Source organism: Drosophila innubila (assembly GCF_004354385.1).
Source record: "Drosophila innubila isolate TH190305 chromosome 3L unlocalized genomic scaffold, UK_Dinn_1.0 0_D_3L, whole genome shotgun sequence".
Classification (NCBI taxonomy): Eukaryota; Metazoa; Arthropoda; class Insecta; order Diptera; family Drosophilidae; genus Drosophila; species Drosophila innubila.
This window is the reverse complement of record NW_022995376.1, coordinates 2,981,620-3,001,306: the sequence shown is the minus strand read 5'-3', so window position 1 is coordinate 3,001,306 and position 19,687 is coordinate 2,981,620. Positions and strand designations below refer to the sequence as shown.

Below are 19,687 nucleotides of genomic sequence, written 5' to 3'. Positions count from 1 at the left end.
CTCAATCTATTTGGCTGAGTGTGTGAGGTTTCAGCTTTTTTGCTTTTTCAATTCATTTTATTTATTGAAGCATGAAAGGCGAATCTATAGCTGTAAATAGATACAGATACACACTCATACTCACCCACACACACACATACACAGAAACATTCACATTTGGAGCCACAGATACTCGAGAGATAATAAAATCGCAAAACATCAACCAATATAAGAAAACTGCCGCCGCTTTTTTGTTTAAAAGCAATTTTCGCATATCTTCAAAAGAAGAACCAACAACAATATTGACAAAACTAGATGAAAAGCAAAGATTTTAGCTGATGTGGCAAAAAAAAAAACGTTGAAGTTGTCGCTTCGTGTGGCAGCTAATTAACGTTTCTTTTGGATAGCAATCGTCTGACAAAGTATCTTTTATCTTGACTTGTTTTCGTATCTGCAGTTCTCACAACACAATGACAGCATTGAAAGATGATACGGGCATACGATATATTTGTAAACAAGCTTAAGGAGAATAATATTTTGAAACTTTTTCGTTGAATATAAACAAAGTGCTTAGGTTTTTTAATGCCATTTAAATTAAAAATAAAATTTACACAGTTTTGAAATAGAGTTAACTTAAATTTATGACGAGTAAAATATAAAAAGTATGAAATTTATTTAACCAAATCGATGAGTTGGCTATTCCTATATTTTAATATATTTTACTTCGTTCTCATATACTCTACGATATTAATTTTTTCTAATAAAAGTTTACTCTTTTCTATTTCAGCAATATTTATTTTTCATACAACTATTCTACAGTGTGCTATTGTAAGTATATTTCAAATAATTCAATAATTTTTTTCTTACATTTTATAAGGTTTTCTTTTAAAATATTTATTAATAATTTGTGCAGATTTTAACAGAGCTTTTCACAGAATAATCTTAGCTCAAGTTACCTTGCTTTTACATCAAAGTTCAGTTTTTACCTTTTACTTAGCAATTTGCTTTTAATTTACCAAAATTTTCTTAGTTTGTCTGCCTTCTTTGCCATGTTATCTACGTTTTAGCAAATTGAGCTGCCTCTTTTTTTTTCAATTTGCAACAACACGAGTCTGTTTGGAATTATTCCCAGAGCAACTCAATTCTTTCTCTGCATGTGGCGAATATTCGTTTGCTTAATTGATATTCATTTTATGCAGCACTCAGACAACACTTTTCATGCCACAATTTCTGTCTGGCAGAATCTCTCCTTCAGAAATGTTGCGCTTTTTCTATCCGTTTTAGAATTTGTTGCCTTCAGTTTGACTTGGAGTTACATTCATTGATTGCCTCTTATCGATTTCAGTGCTTCCATGTGAAATTCAAGAGTTGTTCACATTTTTTTTTAAAGCATACTTTTCAGCGTCTGGTTTTAGACTGAGGCAGCTAATTAGTCTTTATTGTTAGCTGCAAATTGAGTTGAAATTCAATTTGCCAAATCATCAGAGAACGTAAAAAACAAAACAAATGTGCAAAAGGCCAAAACACGAGCTGCTTATAAAAATCAAAAGCAAAAAGAGAAAAACGAATAAAGGAGATGGGGAAGGAGTGAAAAAAAGAACCGTACCAATCAAGTTGGCTCGTTGACTGTTGGGCGAGTGTCGACAACAACAAAATGAAGTGCAATGGACATTGGTTAAAGGTTGGGAAAGGAAGGGACAAGAATAGAGAAGGTTGCTTGTGGCTCCAAAGGATTCAGCCAGCGACATGGTCGATGATGGCGCTACACTGAAAAAAATCGGTGTCAATTAAATGAATCAAACTTCATACAAAACTGAATAAACAAATTAATAATTTAAAAATTATTATAAATAAAAATAATACAAATATATTAGGTAAATATAACAATTAAATTAAACAAATAAAAATTGAAAACTGATTAGACAAATAAATGACTTAAATATATAAATAAATTAAAAAATTATATAAATTTGCAAGTAGAAAACAACAACAAAATGAAACAATTTTAAATTGAAAACTGAATAGACAAATGCATATTAAAAAATTAAAAAAGACATGAAAAATTTAAATGAATATAGTGGACTGAATAGACAAATACATAATAAAAAATTAAAAAAGACTTGAAAAATTTAAATGAAAGTAAAAAATGTATAGATATACAAGTAGAAAATATTAAGTAAATAAATATAAGAAAATACATTTAAATTTTAAATGGAAAGATATTTAAATAAATGATCTTAAGCGAGGTTCTTCCATGAATTTTTTTTCTTATAAAATGTTTTTAGTGTTATTTGTTTATTTAATGAGTGTCATTGTCATTTGATACTATATAGTCCTAGTTTTATTTGATAATTTAACAATAATTTAATAAAAATTGTAATATAATTTAAGAATATTTTTTAAATTATATTCTGCATACTTTGCAAAAATACATGCTTAAGTTAAAAATTTTACTGTGTATCTTAGAATGTTATTTTTTTCTTTCTGTGTAGAGAAATGACAACAACAACTTGGCATTGTTATTGTTTCTGCTGTAGTCCCATTGTTGTGCTGTCGTTGTCCTTTAGCTGTTGCCGTCGTCACTGTTCTGGTTGTTGTTCTTGTTGTTGCTTCTAGTATCCTGCCACTGGCAATAAAACCACGGACTTCTCTGCTTTTATTTTTTGCCTCAGCTTTAGAATTTTTCAACTCGCATGCCACACATTTCTCGGTCACTGACATTTAACTAAGAACGCCGCTTTTGTTGCATGTTTCGCGAGTTGCAAGTTAAAAGTTGCAGCTTGCAATTTGATTTCTTTTATACATTTTGTGCTCCAGCCTGTGGCGATTTTTTTTTTTGTTGTATGACAAAAATCTGTTTTTGGTTGACTGCCTAAACAAGACAACACAAAAAAAAAACACTAGCAATAGCAACGCAAAACAACTGCAACAACAACAGGAGTGTGTTTAGTTGTTCTCATTGTCAACAATTGTTTTTCTATTTAAAAACAAAAAATAGTAAACTTTTTAAGATTACAATGGGACTATGACTTTGGAAAAATTATAAAAAATTGACTTGACTTGCGCCTTGACACTTACACTTCAAACTGTCATAACTTTGCCAAAACTTGACAGATTTTTACGCAGAATATCGTTTTGATCATTATTTGATGATCATACTTTGATTCTGCATTAAAATTTTACTAACTTAAAAAATTTAATTTTTGGTCATCACTGTGAATTTTTTCCATACTTACCCCTTGACACTTTGTCCAGAACTTCAATATCGCATAACTTTGCCAAAACTTGACAGATTTTCATGCGGAATACCGTTTTGATAATTATTTGGCCTCTACTTTGATTCTGCATCAAAATATTATTGATTTAAAAAATTCAATTTTTTCCCCTATCACTGTCTATTTTATCCGTACTTTCCCTTGACTTGACCCTTGACATTTACTTAAAAACTTCCAAATCCCATAACTTTGCCAAAACTTGACAGATTTTCATGCGGAATATCGTTTTGATCATTATTTGGCCTCTACTTTGATTCTGCATCAAAATATTACTTATTTAAAAATTTCGATTTTTTGGTCATCACTGTGAATTTTTTCATACTTACCCCTTGACACTTTGTCCAGAACTTCAATATCGCATAACTTTGCCAAAACTAGTCCGATTTTCATGCGGAATATCATTTTTATCATTAATTGGGCTCTTATTTAATTCTGCATCAAAATATTATTGATTTAAAAAATTTGATTTTTTTCCCTATCACTGTCTATGTTATCCGTACTTTCCCTTGACTTGACCCTTGACATTTACTTAAAAACTTCCAAATCCCATAACTTTGTCAAAACTTGACAGATTTTTATGCGGAATACCGTTTTGATCATTATTTGTCCTCTACTTTGATTCTGCATCAAAATATTATTAACTTAAAAATTTCGATTTTTTGGTCATCACTGTGAGTTTTTTCCATACTTACCCCTTGACACTTTTTCAAAAACTTCAAGCTGCCATAACTTGGTCAAAACTTGACCGATTTTCATGCGAAATACCGTTTTGATCATTATTTGCCTACTTTGATTCTGCATCAAAATATTATTAACTTAAAAATTTCGATTTTTTGGTCATCACTGTGAGTTTTTTCCATACTTACCCCTTGACACTTTTTCAAAAACTTCAAGCTGCCATAACTTGGTCAAAACTTGACCGATTTTCATGCGAAATACCGTTTTGATCATTATTTGGCCTCTACTTTGATTCTGCATCAAAATATTATTAACTTAAAAATTTCGATTTTTTGGTCATCACTGTGAGTTTTTTCCATACTTACCCCTTGACACTTTTTCAAAAACTTCAAGCTGCCATAACTTGGTCAAAACTTGACCGATTTTCATGCGAAATACCGTTTTGATCATTATTTGGCCTCTACTTTGATTCTGCATCAAAATATTATTAACTTAAAAATTTCGATTTTTTGGTCATCACTGTGAGTTTTTCCATACTTACCCTTGACACTTTTTCAAAACTTCGCTGCCATAACTTGGTCAAAACTTGACCGATTTTCATGCGAAATACCGTTTTGATCATTATTTGGCCTCTAATTTGAATCTGCATCAAAATATTATTAACTTAAAATTTCGATTTTTGGTCATCACTGTGAGTTTTTCCATACTTACCCTTTGACACTTTTCAAAACTTCGCTGCTATAACTTGGTCAAAACTTGACAGATTTTCATGAGAAATACCGTTTTGATCATTATTTGGCTTCTAATTTGATTCTGCATCAAAATATTATTAACTTAAAAATTTCGATTTTTTGGTCATCACTGTGAGTTTTTCCATACTTACCCCTTGACACTTTTTCAAAAACTTCAAGCTGCCATAACTTGGTCAAAACTTGACAGATTTTCATGAGAAATACCGTTTTGATCATTATTTGGCTTCTAATTTGATTCTGCATCAAAATTATATTCAACTTAAGAATTTGATTTTTTCCCCTAACTTTTGTTCTCGTTTTCCTTTCAATTCCTAACAAAATCTAATTTTCAAGAGTGTTTTTAATATTTTATTATATTTTAAAACTATTTTCTCACTATGCAGACTGCGGTACCTTGAATAGAAAATAGAAAAAAAACTAAAACTGACAAAAAAGTGCATGGCATATTTACACATGGCCTTTGGCATTGTTTTGTCCTCCAATGCAGCAGCCAGGGCAACATGCAAACTTTGTTGTTTTTGTTGTTGTCGTGGCAGTTGTTGTTGTGGTCGTTGTTGTTGTTGTTGTCGGTTTTGGCATCTAAAATAGTTGGCGGCCTTCTGTTGCGGTTACATAGACTCTTCCTGCGCTACAATTTTGCTCCAGTTTTGTGCGCTTTGTTTCTCTCTCTATTTTTTCTTTATTTTATTATTTTTTTTTTGTGAATCGACATAACAATATGCTGCATTTTGGAGGGTGACTGGGGAGGACAGTTAGGCTCCAAAAACCCGCAGGCCTTTTGTCGTCCACCATCTTTTGTAGCAGCTGTCAAATGTCACTGTTGTTGTTGTTGTTGTTGCACTTATGAAACTTTTGAACCCTGCCCTACTGCCTTGACTCACTGTGCAATTTATTTATAGCGAATTTTATTGATAGTTCAATGACTGTCATTTGGTTTAGTTCTCCCTCTTTTATCTCCTTTCTCCTTTGGGAGGGATTCTCGCCAAGCGGCAAAGTTAAATTGACAGTACGCATAGTTAGATAGGAATAGGAATAAAGAAGGGGAAGGGCAGTGAATAACAGTAGCCAAAACTCGGTAAAACTTTATCAAAATGCAATTGATTTTGAAGCGCAACTTTCATTGACCCAAATTGAGCCAAACAACTCTGAAACGATTTTCATTGTTGTCCACTGACTGTCGAAATACAATTTCATAAATTTCATTATAGAGCACACAATCAGTCTGTCCCTAGGCAACCCTTAATTCGCCAAACTTTAACAGTGCCGCTCAAAACTTTTAGCACTTGGCGAAAAAAAAAAGGAAGAAATTTATCAATATATGTCAACGAGGTCAGCGGCAGCCGCTCAAAGAAAAAACTTTTGCAATAAAACAATTTTGAGGCCCTGTAAAAAAGCAGTAAAACGAGTATTTCTTGACCCTTACGCCAAGTTTTAAAAGTTGCATAAAAACAGCATTATTAGAGATGAAGTCTTGATGTCAGCTGTATAGATATATTTAATTTTGCTATTTATATTCTGAAAATTTCCTTGGAATCTAAAAACATAATTAGAAGATATTTGGAAAAACATATCTTCAAGTTTCTGCATATTTAAAAATATTTTTAAAATATTTTTCTACAAATATGCTGATAATATAATAGCAAATAATTATCATTGAGATATGCAGGAACCTACTTATTGCTTATTATTACTTTACAAAAGTGAGCTTTTTTAACTATTAATACAGGGTATCTGTTAGTCGTGCACTCACATTTTTATTTGTATTTTTTTTGTATTTCGATTGGAAGTTTGGTGTTGTTTAATTTTGTTGTGGTCGATAGTCAACTTACAATGGTCCAATCTAAATCTCAGCTTTGATCTCAACCCAAAATAGAGTTACGGATTCCAGTATTCCGGGTTCCATTGGCAATTGGTAAACATTTTCCGCTCAATTTGCTGCAAGTTGCTTTTTTGGGTTCGCCAACTGGCATCGATTAACTTTTGCCGGCCGACTAAAAGTTTTTAACGCTTTTTTGTGTGTAAATAAACGTACAGCCAACAAATATTTCAACTTTAACTTTTTGCTCGTTGTCTGTCCTATTTGGCCAAAAGTAACTGTCTCTGCCTGCTATCTCAATAGTTGCTTCATATCGGCCAACTCTTGAAAATTTCAAACTCTGAACTGCAAACTCTTTCAACTTAAACTTCAACTTGGAACTCGAAACTTTGCTTCATAGATTTGTTTATAGATTTTTTTTGTAACCTTTTCGCTTTTGCCTCATATACACCACATATATAATATTTATATATAAAATGGTTAGGGTTCCTCTGCACTTTAAAGACTTTTTATGCACTCTCATAAAGTCTGTCAGCTGCAGAAATTTTGTTAACCTGCCCCAGTGTTTTGTCAGCTCATTCAACAGCCCATAAAAATATAATAAAATAAGTAAATGGCACAAGTTGCAATGCTGCTGGCTTTTTGCAGAGATACCCTTTAAATGTTTAGAAAAAGTCCTGCCGAGTTTCTTAATCAGAAATTGCAAATTGCTTTTAAGAAACATTTATTAAATACCCTTTACACATTGAAAGAAGTGTATTTTTAATATTTAACTATAGAACTGTGACTATATCTTACGCATATCAAGTATACGCTTTAAATATTATTAATTTATTTAATAATAATTATTAATTTATTTATTTTATTCAGTCGACTATTGTAATACATAACTTATGTAATATAATGAGAAAATTTCATTTTAAATTGACGATTAATATAAATTAAAATTCGAACTAAAAGATTATTTTATTTATTTATATAATTGTAGCTTTGAATTCGAATTAAATTAAAATTTTTTTAGCAATAAAAACAAAGACCTTTAGCTGAAACTAAAATATAATATTGTCTAAAATTTAAAATTAGAAAAAAAAATGTTTTAAGCTAAATATAAATATGTAAAAATAATTATAAATAAATATATAAATTCCTACACAGTATTACCGATTTATTTGATTTATAAAAGGTATCTTCTAGTCATTAACACTCTAAAATGTTAAGAGTAAAGCCTTTTCGCTGGTTATATTTTAATTTGTATACGACATTACGCATACGCAACGTTGGCGCGCGCATAAAATGTTTTGCCAACTCTCATATTAAAAAAAGGCTGTCATTTTTAATTTGTAGCTTTAACGAGAAATTGTTGAAATTGTTCGTTCTTGGCTGTGGCATGTGGAACGTGCATCTGATGACAGTTAATATTTAATAGCCTTTGCTAATTTGATGTGGATGTGGACTTTTTGCGCCCACGGTTAATTGTGCTGTGGGTGTAATATGAGAGAATTTCTATAGAGGGAATTGTGGCAAGTGATGGTATTCAATTTGAGTGCAGCTTGTTTTCCCTTTCGACGAATTTATGAATGTCATAAAATTTTGAACAACTTCATAACAACACGCAGAAAACCTCAAACAACTATCATAATTCTAAAGCTGTCAAAGTTTGCAATAATTTTTCACGCCGTCGTCGCCAGAGACGAAACATTTTTCTCAATATTTTTTGCGCAGCTCTAAAAATTGCAGTTGAAAATTGTTTGGTGTTTGCAATTTCCAAAAAAAAAAAAGTAAAAAAGAAATGAAAAATATTCCGAGGTCATTCCTGGGTGCTATTATGAAATATGGGGAATGTAATGCAGCTGCTGTCAGAAATAATTTCTAGTTGTTTAATTATGCTACGATTTCTGGCATTACATAAATTAGATTATTATTATTATTGTTTATGTTTTCGTGGAATTTTATGCTAAACTCGTAATACGCTTCTCATTTGTTGTTATTGTTGTTGTTTTGGCTATGAATAATTATAAAGTACACAAGCGATTCAGACAATACACTGCCGCAACACACACACACACACACACTCAATTTGTATTTTAATTAAGCCATACTTTAGCTTTATAATATGCCAATTTCCATATTCCGTATTCTATGTGAAAAGCACTAAATCAACATAAACAAAGTTTGGCAAATTTATAGAATGACTTTTCTAGCTTTTATTTGCTAAATAAAATTGGCAAATACATTAATATAGAGTATTTTAACTATGCCATAAAGTTGGCTACACATTTTTTAACAAAAAAAAACTATATTTCTATACTTATTTCTCTGATTGTTCTATGTGAACTGAACTCTCAGTAAAGCTTTACCTCTGAAATTTGGTATAGCTGCTTCTTTTGACTAAAGATATTATATACATTAATATAGAGTATTTTAACTATGCCATAAAGTTGGCTACACATTTTTCATCTAAAAAACTATACTTCTATACTTATTTCTCTGATTTTTCTATTTGAACTGAACTCTCAGTAAAGCTTTTCCTCTGAAATTTGGTATAGCTGCTTCTTTTGACTAAAGATATTATATATTTCAATATTCTCAGTATCGTCTAACTATATCAATTAGCTTCTATTGGAATAATCATTCAAATCGCGAGATATTTTCATTTATTGAAAAGTTATGTCTATAAAGTTTGAAGTATTTTACATAAATTTTTAGCAAAGCTTGTTTCAAATTAATTTGCATAGAGTATTAAGTATTCCACACTTTATTCTAGTTTCTTCAATTTATTTTTAACAAAAATGTTTGCATATAAATAATTCAACAATTTGAAGCTGCAATTTGTGACTGCATTTGGTGTGACACCTTTTTGCTCAGCAATTCTCCAGGATAATTTGCAAGTTCTTACCTGTTTTCCCCGAGCTGTGAAAACTCTCTGGATGTGAACCTCAAACGTTGACAAAACCAACAACATCTTGAAGTAACCAAAAAACTTTAAAAGACAGAAAACTCAGTAGTTTGTTTGCCTGCACAGTTGCTCAGTTGTCAACTGCCTCGTTGCCAGTGGCAACAATCAAGACCACAACTGGTGGAATAGTCGAGAGTAGAGTGTAGCCGACTGGGAGAGACCCTGTACTAACTGACTTCAAGTGTGTGTTTTATTACTTGAGAGTTTATTATTCTATCGTTATATAATTGTCAGGATAAAATAGAAGTAATTTTGTAATTTATTTATATTGAGATTCGTACTGTTCTATTTGTGAGGGATTAAGAATTCGTTGAAAACCACAAATTTGAGTGAATTTAATTTTATTTATAAGTTTATTAAATTTATCATTCACTAAAATTATGATGTATTTAAAAGTAAAGTTTTAAAAAAAAATATAAAATTAAATAATAAAATTAATAATAAAATTGAGCGAATCATTATACGATTGATAAAAAAATAATGAAGTATTTAAAAGTTAAGGTTAAAAAAAAATGATAAAAAAAGGATTATAATATTAGCAATTGCATTATATTGTTTACAATTTTAAATTAAAACTAATAAGATCGGCTTAGTTTGAAGGTATTTAAAAATGGTAAAAAAGAAGGATTATAAAATTAACAATTAAATTATATTATTTACAAATTTAATTTATAGCAAAAAAGTTAAAAAAAAAGTTTGGCTTAGTCTAAAGGTATTCAAAAAAATTTAAGGCTACTTAGAATTGTATTTTTATGTCTATATTTTTCTCATAAATGCTAAATTAAATATTTAAATGTTTCATTAGAATCTGCTTTATATATGAAATCAGTGTTTTTAGCAGTGTAATAAACACGTTCAATTTTTGAGGTGCAGGGTCTCAAAATGTTTGCCAAAGTAGAGAAAGAGAGCTAGATAGGTAGAGTGAAAAAGAAGGGATGTGGGAGTGAGAAAGTGAGAAAGTGAGCTAAAAATCGCTGGCACTGTGCACTGTCAAATATGCAGAGTGGTCGTCTAGTGAACAACATCATAATGCCAGTGCTCTGGGCACATTAACATAATCGGACGCAGGCTGCGAATGCTTCGAGAAATGTGGCAGTGGCAGTGGCAGTGGCAGAAACTACTGCAACAGCAGCAACAGCAGCTACAACATCATTTTCATTTGCACTTATACCCTTTGCCCCGTCGATGCTAAAAACTCCCCTTACCCCTTACCGACTCCCTTCCCGTTGTGCCACTGTGGCAGCACCCGCAGTGTCAACAACGCGACTGCTTCGCTATTGTTTGACGTTGGCGGAATAAACAACGCGGCATGTCCAGTGCAGGCAACTGATTTGAGGGCATACACTGAAAAAAAAACACTTTTAAAATCAATCACATTCATGTTCTTAAAATAAGAACATTTTAAGACCATTTTACTAATACTTGGAATATAAATCTAAAAAATCAAAGTTCTTAGTACAAGAATACATATCTTAAATTGTTAGGAAATTATAAATATGTACTATTTTGTATCAAACACATGGTTGCTCCGTGGCGCTCTGGTTAGAGAAACAGCTTTCTGTTCTGAAGCAATAGACGACGGTTCGAATCCTACTTTTAACAAATTAAAAAATTACAATTAAAAATTATCAAGACTCAAAAAAATGTATTTAAATCAAAATTAAAAAAAAAAGAAAATTCAAAAATCATTTTTAGTTTTTTTTAATGTTCTTAAAACCAATATGTGTTGTCTTAACTAAAGAATTTAATGTTCTCGACGCATTTTTTAGACCAAAATTCTTAGCTTTTAACAAAAACCTGAATTTTTTTACATTTTTTTTATCAGTGTAGCGGAAGAAGTAGGAAATACTGACAGTTGAAGCCCGCAAAGTTTTAGCTACATTTATAAAATTACCAAGACTCAAGAAAATGTAAATAAATCAAATTAAAAAATAAATTTATAAAATTATTTTTTTTAATGCTCTTAAAACCAAGATGTGTTGTTTTAATTTAAGAATTTAATGTTCTCGACGCATTTTTTAGACCAAAATTACTAGTTTTGAAACCAATATCTTGATTTTTGAACATTATTTTTTAACAGTGTAGAGAAGGGAGTATTCCCTAATACTGACAGTTGAAACCCGCAAAGTTTTAGCTACATTTATAAAATTACCAAGACAAAATAAAATGTATATAAGTCAAAAAAAAAAAAAAAAAAATTCCAAAATTCTTTTGTAGTTTATAATGTTCTTAAATCCAAGATGTGTTGTCTTAACTAAAGAATCTTATGTTCTCGATGCATTTTTTAGACCAAAATTCTTAGTTTCGAACCAAAATCTTGATTTTTGAACATTATTTTTTAACAGTGTAGAGGAGGGAGTTGGGAATACTGACAGTTGAAACCCGCAAAGTTTTAGCTTAGTCCGGACTCCGTTCCCTGCCCTTTCCTTTCCTTTCCTTCCCTTCCTTCCGTTGCTTTAGCTCTATTCCCGCTTTTCGTTATGCACGCGCATAAATCAAAACAATAAAGTTCAAGCGAAAACAATGACGTTGCTCTGCATGATGTTGATGATAATGATAATGCTGATGATCAACATGAACATTTTGATGATGACGTTGTTGACGTTGACGTTTGAATGGCATTTGAGGCTTCCCATTGTTGTTGTTGTTGTTATTGTTGTTGTTGCTCTGTCCAGTTTATTGATGTGCTGCGACAAATTATGTCATTGAACTGCTGCATGCCCCAATTTCAGTTGTTGTTGTTGTTTGATGAAAATGAAAAATTACAGAGTCTCTGCCTCCCTCACTCTCAGCGTGAAATGATGTTGTTGGCATGCTCATGAATAATATTTATTTGATGCATTTGTTTAGCTGATTTTCCCGTCTCGTATGCAAGCAATTGATTTGCAAGCAATCGGAAAAATGAGCACAGCAAAAGTTGCACACAAATTCTAAATATTTTCGAGTTTAAAGATTGTTTAAAATTATACAGCTCTGTAGACTGTAAATTTGGCTGAAATGAGGTTAATTTGTTGTTTATATAACGAGTTCAAATATGCTTCTAAAAATGTTTAAAATATGATGTATATTATTTTAAGAGTATAAAAAAGATTTACAACACAAATTGTTTAAAATATAAAATTGAAAGATTGCTGAAAACATCGGTGATGATAATATAAGGTAAATCTTGGGATATAAAATTTTTTAAGCACTGTTCAGTTTATTTAAAATTCAAAAATTCATCACTGAAGATATTTTTATTAGCCAGACTGTAGGCTAGAAAATTTTAATTATGAAGTTTAAATTACGAAATTTTCGGAGCTTTTATTCTGTATTGGAGAAATAAAAAAAAATGGACTTGTGGCTTTTACTTAAGTTTTCACATCTTCAGTATTAAAGAGAGGATTATAAGAATTGTGCAGAATATTTGTATTTTTGTATATGTATTTTTTTTAAGAATAAATAATATGTAAATTTTTTATGACATATTCATGATTGAATCACTTTCAGAAAGTTAAACTTCTTGCATACTTTAATATTTTTCGTATTATACAGAATATTTAATTATTTATATAGTAACTTTTTGTAGGCTTTACGTGATTGAATGCACATAAAAAGCGCTTTACGTATATGTTTTAATTTGTATTTAGTATAATTAAATCGTTTGTGCTTAAATACACACACACACACACACACTTACAGACAAACAGACATCTATAAAAAAGCCAACGTTCTGTTTGATGCGTATATATTAAGTATACGCCGCATTGGACAAAGTTCAACTTTGAACCGTTGCACAGTTAACATAAATTTAACGATTATTAATGGTCATTAAACAAGGCCAGAAGGCAACTAACTAAAATGAGACAATGGCTAATGGATAAAATATTTTTATGACAGCGGCGACGCAGTTGTTGTAGTTTTTAGTGGCGGCTAATGGAGGCGTCTCCACCGACAAGGCTCGACATAAACTGGACCCATTATTTATTGCTTTTACATGAGTAAAAGGTCAACAAAAAGAACTCAAAGCACTGACAAAAGGCATGAAAAAATGTCGAAAAATGAGAGATGAAACAGAACAAAACAAGAATAAACAGGAATGGACAAGACGGGACAGGACAGAACAGGACAGAACAGAACAAAACAGAACAGAACAGAACAGGACGATGTATATCAGTGGAAAATGCGTGACGGGACACTTTGCGGCTGGCCTAGGCTTTGTGTATTAATGAAGAGGACTCGGTCTCTGGGCCAGGAACCAAACCAAGCGTTGATTATGCGGCCAGCCGTGGATAAGCAGACAAAGAGAGCGAGAGAGGAAGAGAGAGAGAGAGAGAGAACGGAAGAGAGACAGACAGACAGCACTTAACCAGCTAGGGAAATATGCAAAGTGGGTGCATTTTTGGGTGGTTTCTCCTCTTATTCCTCTCCTTCCTCTCTTCTCGCGTGACATTAAAGTCGCGTCGTTGTCGTTGATGTTGATGTTCATTATGATAATCAGTTTATTGTTGTTGTTGTTAGCCCAGCAACTAATTGGGTAAAAAGGTGTATAAGTTTGGAAAACTGTCTGTCTGTCTATATGAACCTAGAGCAACCAAAATCGATGAAAAGTTAGTTTTAGAATTTTTATATTTCTCCCTTAGGTCTTGCAAATGGAATAGCAAAAACAATTTTGAAGCAATTATCTTGAAATTTGGTACACATAATCTGTGATATTTTTCGCATATTTGCTAAAAATTTCATACTGATCGGTTTATAAACAGAGAAGGTAATTAAGAAATAGTTAATAAAAGGCTCGCGGTCCAAGGAGGGTTATTTTTTTATTTTTTTTTTTGCATATTCTATATATTACTAATATTTTATTAAATTACTATTTGTAGCCCTTTTAAATTCTCTATTATTTTTAACTGGTGTTTATTTGACTGTAAATATTGAAGAAATAAGAGAACCACTTTTGAATAATTTTTTTTTGTGTAGCTTTTAAATGAAATTATAATTTATTTTTTTTGTTAAGTTATTTTTTCAATTCTCATTTATTTTTAGTTGCTGTTTATTTGACCGTTAATATTGCAAAAATAATAAAAGAACTTTTAAATAACTTTTTTATTTTAAATTTTGTTTTTTAATGAAATTTTAATTTTTTTTCGTTAAATTATTTATATTTTTATTTACTGTTTTTAATTAAATTAATTTTTTATTTTATTATACTGTTTTTTTTATATTGATTTCTTAATGAAATGTATCTTATTGTTCATTTAATTTTTGATGTAAATTTTATTTTGCTTATTTTATTTTAGGTTTTTTTATTTATAATTATTGTATTTTAGGTTTTTTTTTTAATTTTTTTTATTGTATTTAAGGTATTTTTTTATTTTTTTTATATTGTATTTTAGGTTTTTTTTATTTATTGTATATTAGGTTTTTTTATTTTTATTAATTGTATATTAGGTTTTTTTTATTTTTATTTATTGTATTTTAGGTTTTTATTTTTATTTATTGTATTTTATGTTTTTTTTTTATTTTTGCTTATTGTATTTTAGGTTTTTTTTTGCCAAGCCAAGTCACGAATACTGGGCATGTTAAATTCGAGCATGTCGCCTGCAGCTCTTTAATTTGTTGTTATTTGCTGTCATTGTCCGGCATTGTTGGGTTAACGTTGCGTGCTTAAATGTCGCCAATTGCGTGTATCTCAGCGCTCGGCTCAATAAATGCCCAGGTGTGTGTATGCATGTGTGTGTGTGTGTGTGTGAGTGTATCTGTGTGTGTGTGTATGGCTATCATAATTATGCAGCTGGCTTAATTATAAAATGTTACCCTGCAGTTAACCTGGGGAATTAATTTATACACCCTGCACACACAACAACAACAACAACAACAAGAACAGGAGCAACAGAAGCAACAACAACTTTTTGCCTGTTCAATCACAACTTGGTTTACAGTTAACTGGACAAGCAGTAGGCAGGTGTAAAAGGTGGAGAGGTAAGCGGGACTTAGGGGTTTCATTATGGCTTTCAGCTCAGGTTCATTAACTAATTTTAGCACACACACACACAAATAACATAATAAATTGATGATAGAGCAGCAAATTGCAAGGGAATTCCCTTTAGAAACAACGCTGTGGCTTTATGTCTCTCTCTCTCTCTCTCTCTCTCTCTTCCTGCCTCTAGCTATCTCTTTCACTACTTGGCTTAAATGCTGCACACAATGCTGTGGGCCATTTGAAGTGCCAAGTCTTTAGCTTAGTATATCAACTTGACTGAAAGACATCATTCAATGGAATTCTCTTGCTTGTGGCAAAGTAAGGAAATATTTACTACCCTCTCTCTCCCTTTCTCTCCCCCTTCCTCTCACTGCCTTTGTTGTTATGTCAACTATTTTGTTTGTTATTCGTATCAGGAATTCGGAATTTCTGAAATTCTGAAATTTGCTTAAGCCCATTGCATCTATTTAGTACTTATAGTTTGTACAGCAGATTTCATTAGGCCAGCAACTCAATTTGAGTCTTGAATTTTGCAACTTGTATCTGATTTTGTGTACATAATTGATTTAAAACGAGTACTCATACTTGTACTCATACCCTAACTCACATGATTCGCATCAAAGAGCACACTCATCCAGGCATATGACTTTTGAATGACAAATATTTTAAATTACATTGCGGTTGCCGATTTAACAAGATTCCAGTGTATAAAATAGTTGGATGAGTTTGCCACAATGTTGCAAATGAATAAGCATTCAACTACCACAAGATTTAGTAATTACATTGCATACAAAATGTGTATGGTGTAATGTTATTTATTAGAACTACAGATTAATTGGATGGAAAATGGTTTAAAAATTTAATTTTTGTAAAAAAAAATGTTTTTACTTCAGACATATTCATAAAAGTAGCCAAATCTCAGTTATACAGCATCTGAAATATCCTGAGAAATTTTCATTAAAACCAGACCTCTATATCATATTACTGTCATAGAAAAAATAGTTCGCAAAATTAGTTTTTATATGAAAAACATTTTAGTTTATGCGGATATTGTAATCAGACTGCGAAAATCAGAGTTATAGAATACTTTGCTTGCACAGAAAAATTTTCAATAAAATCAGTGGTCTATATCATTTAAAACAGAAAAAATAGTTTGAAAATTATTATGTTATATATACAACTTTTTTTTTTATTTCAACAGATATCTTAATGAAACTTGACAAGTCTAAATTATAGTATGTTATACACATTCTGAACAAGTTTCTTTAAAATCCTTAAACTCTAACACGACACAGCAATGATTGGTAGAAAATTATGTCTGCTAAAGCATTAGAACGAGAAACAGCTATCAGAATTGCAATAAACACATGAATACACTCATGAATACTTGAAAAATACAAAAAAATAACACTCATCTGACTTATATGAATAAGTTAAGCCAAAGAGTGAAACATTTTTAGCAGCACATTTGCCAGAGCTCATCCTTTTAACAGGCAGCTTAGTGCAAACTTCCTACTTTGAGTCTACTTTCTATCGGTTTGCTTCTCTGACAGTTCAGTTCAGTGCAGCTCAGTGTAGTTCAGATTGCCTCCCTCTTCTCCTGGTTTCCCCTGTACTCCCCTGAAACATATCGCAGTTGTATCATAAGCTGTTTGTAGGTCATATATGAAAGCAAGTTTTACTTGCTGCGAATATTTTGTATTTGCATTTGCTGTCCCATAATCCGCAACCACATATGCAATAGCAAATGTCGAGCTCACTGCGTGCAACAAGCAACAAGCAGCAGCAACAACAAACAACCAGTAAAAAAGACATAAAGCAGGTGCTCGACTTTTAGATGCCCAGTTTAAGTGACTTCCGAAATAACAATTTAAATAAATAACAAAAATAAGTTTTTTAAAGAAAATTTATAGTAAAAACCAATATTCAAATATATATTTGTAAAGAAAAATCATCCTCACAGTATTTGACATATTTCATAGCAATTCTTAAGTTAATTATAGTAAACATTAACTAAATATAATTTTTGGAAATTTATTAAAATAGAAACAATACAGTAAATAAGACGTCTCATTTTTTTTTTTTTTGCCAAAAATCATTCGTAAATTCGCTAGGGCAAGAATTTTAACAACTTTAAACTTCCATAACTTTGGCAAAACTTAACCGATTTTCCAGCGGAATGTCATTTTAATCATGGTTTGGCTTCTTCATTCATTCTGCATTTTAACTTAGTTTATTTGGAAAATTTTAAATTTTTTTAATTCTCAAGTGTCTACTCTTTTTCAACTCCTGATACCATAATTAGTATAAAACAGCACTTTAAATTTGATTCTGAAGCCTTTAAATTTTCTGTTAAAAATCATGTCAAATTGAAGATAAATTTTGACTTGTAAGTTGCTAGGTCAAAGGCTTGGCCAACTTCGTACAGTCATAACTTTGGCGATACTTGACCGATTTTCAAGCGGAATGTCAGACTCATTATGGTTTCACTTCTAAATTCATTTTGCATTTAAATTTAAAAAAAAAAAAAAAAATTTTATATGGACAGACTTTGTCCCAAACTCATAAACCTTTGATCTTATAATTAACTGGGCTAACAGTGAGTAGCAGCAACAAACGGGCAAATGGCAACAACAATTCAAAACCAGTTACACGCCTAGTCAATTACACAAAGAACCAACATTGAGAGGCAACACCAACGCATCGTTAGCAACAGCAGCCCCCTTGGGAACCCCTTGTTCCACAACTCCCTGCTGCCGCCTCCTTCGAAGCTACCTTTTGTTATCTCCACTTTCCGCTTGTCTGCAATTTGAGGCTTTACTGTCACTCAGCAAACAACAGCAACAATGAGACATGCGTGGGTTTTAGAACCGAGAAACCCACGCCTAAATCTTAGCCAAATCGTTGACTGCACTTGCGCCTACCGAAAAAAGTGGGTGTGGCTGCCGCAAAACGCTTGTGGTCGAAACGACATGCGGATCAGCCAAAACCAGAAATCCCGCCAGCTGCAGACTTGACTGTAACTCTGTAAATGTGTGTGTCTGTCTGTGTGTGTGTGTGTGTGTGTGTGTGTGTGAGCGACATTGACACAGACCATGGAGCTGACGGAGGTTAAGCTGCAGATAGCGAAGACTCTCAACTCTCGATTCTCGTGGCCACGTGGGCGTCCATTTAAACGAATCGTTGGCCCAATTTGTGTGACACGACACAGTGGAGCAAATAGCTTAAATACTGGAAGCAAATTAACATCTCATTTCAACTACTCTAAAGACAGTTTTAGAGCAACAGTTGATAATAGCATTGGTTTGGACCAATTTTCATTTCAATTTAACTAATCTTAGGACAGTTTTGGAGAGAAAATTGATAAGTTAGTATCTCTTGTTTGTTACTATATCCAATTCAAATCAATTTACTACTAGTCTACCATTTCTTTTCAATTGATTTCAGTTCATTTTAAGAATTTTTTATATATTTCTGAAGAATATATTTTAATTATTTCACTATTAGTTATTGAACTATTTTTTTGTAGTTAGATTTTTGCTTGGATATTATTGATTTATATATTTTGTTATGTTAATTAAATAACTCTAAATAAATAAAATTTTATTTATTTATTTTGAGCATGAAACCAATGTGTTTTTATCTAGATTTCTATTTTACTCCCTGCTCACGTACTTTCCTGATTATGTTTCTCATCAATATAAAAGTGAATCACTAAGCGCGACCACATTTAATTAAATATTATTAAAAGAAAAATAATTTCCTTATTTATATGTGGTTTTTAATTTACGTCACTCCGATACACTGTTAACTTTTCTAGTATCACTGTAGAATTTCTAGTAGAAGCTGCCACTTTGTTATACTTTTTATGTAAGTGTTGAAACCATAAAAAAGTCGAAAAAAGCCAAATACATTTCTTAAAAATCCAGAATTTTCACGCAATTGGTCTTAAAAAACAGCCAGATTTGACGGAAAAAAGCTAAATTGGCAGCAGTGCTTTCTACCGCAAAATAATAGAATCATATATAAGTAAATATCAATTTTGTTAGAAGGAAGGAGATTGCATTTGATCTACGATTTTATATAGTTCTTTATTTTTTTTTTGATAATTGATAAAATAAATTTGACACTTTGCCCCACTGTGCGCCTAGGGATCTAGCAGGGCACGCGTCTGGCGAATTGTTATTGCTTCGTCATCTAAACATATATGCGTATCAATATACTCGTAATTATAAATATGTATTCAGTATTCAGTATTCAGTCGGGTACTCG

At 31.4% G+C, this 19,687-nt stretch overlaps 1 protein-coding gene across 1 annotated transcript in view; it reads left to right on the top strand.

Annotated features, from left to right (window-relative positions):
• The window catches only part of LOC117786443 (bifunctional heparan sulfate N-deacetylase/N-sulfotransferase), a 94,077-nt gene that overhangs the window by 19,908 nt on the left and 54,482 nt on the right, over positions 1–19,687 (top strand). The window contains exon 2 of the mRNA XM_034624705.1: positions 767–807. The gene's annotated coding sequence lies outside the window, so the exon portion shown is untranslated. The remainder of the gene's footprint in view (positions 1–766; positions 808–19,687) is intronic.